This window comes from Rhamphochromis sp. 'chilingali' (assembly GCF_963969265.1).
Source record: "Rhamphochromis sp. 'chilingali' genome assembly, chromosome: 19".
In the NCBI taxonomy this organism is placed as follows: domain Eukaryota; kingdom Metazoa; phylum Chordata; class Actinopteri; order Cichliformes; family Cichlidae; genus Rhamphochromis; species Rhamphochromis sp. 'chilingali'.
In genome coordinates this window covers 18,633,198-18,634,317 of record NC_137946.1, presented here as the reverse complement: position 1 = coordinate 18,634,317, position 1,120 = coordinate 18,633,198, and the positions used below count along the sequence as shown (strand labels likewise).

The 1,120-nt window shown below is 38.4% G+C and overlaps 1 pseudogene across 1 annotated transcript; it reads right to left on the bottom strand.

Annotated features, from left to right (window-relative positions):
* LOC308387158 (olfactory receptor 1500-like) lies at positions 1 to 727 on the bottom strand (annotated as a pseudogene). The gene has a single exon. The product of its transcript is annotated as an olfactory receptor 1500-like (transcript).
* Positions 728 to 1,120: the final 393 nt, after the last annotated feature.

Below are 1,120 nucleotides of genomic sequence, written 5' to 3'. Positions count from 1 at the left end.
TCACTCTTTCCCTAAATGTAGAAATTTTTGACAAAGAATAGCCAATACAGCAGTAACTTCCCACGATAAATGCCAGTGGAAACCCAAGAATTATAACTAGTGCCGAACCAGCAAATGCATGATTGGGGGTATTATCATTGCAGCCAAGACGATACATAGGACCGTGATCACAATAGTAGCTCTGAATAACAACAGACTTACAAAAAGAAAGTCTTGTGAGAAGGCCAGCTGCAATGAGTATAAGAGTTATGGCAAGAAGCCAGAAAAAAGCGATCAAAGATAAAATGAGCTTGTGGCTCACTCTCATTTGATAGTGCAGTGGGTACATGATAGCCATGACTCTGTCAAAGGACAATACAACCAGATTAAAACCTTGCATAAAAATGAAAGTAAAGCAGAAAAACATGAAAGTCAAGCAGTCATTGTAGGAAATATAATAATGGTTAAACAGAAAAATGTCAACAACCTTTGGAACCAAAGCAGAGCTACTTAACAGGTCTGTAAATGCAAGGTTAAAAACAGCAATATATTTAGGACTTCTCAACATGTGATCCAATGTTATTACAATCATCACTAATGTGTTTCCCACCACTGTAAGAATGTAAATAAAACACAGAAAGACAAAATAATATCTAATATTAGGTATGCCAATAAAACCACTTATTATAAAATATGCAGGTCGCACAAAGGTGATGTTGTTCTCAGCAGCTGAGTTAATCAATGCCATGGAAAGAGCTTCTGTTAATCTTCTATAATTCTCTGTACTCGTTTGTGTAGGCTGCCTCTAGTTTGTGAAGGCTAGCTACAAATATAAGCAGAGCAACTTTGTGCTCTGATACTTATAGCAGTACTCTGTTCTCTTGTGTACTGCTCTCCTCATGTGTGTGCATGTGTGCATAGGGTACACAATTCAGCAGCCAGCCAAACACCATTCAAAATACGGGAGTCAGATAATAGCGTCCAAGCTCCAGGTGCTTTATTTTAGGTTGCAGCTGTACAGCAGGTCACAGTGGTTGTATTGGACTACCTGGGTTCACAAGTGTTATCCACCCACTTAAAAGAATAATAAAGAAATAGGCTTGTGCCTTGTCTTCTTGGCAGCTAAAGGTCAATCTCATAA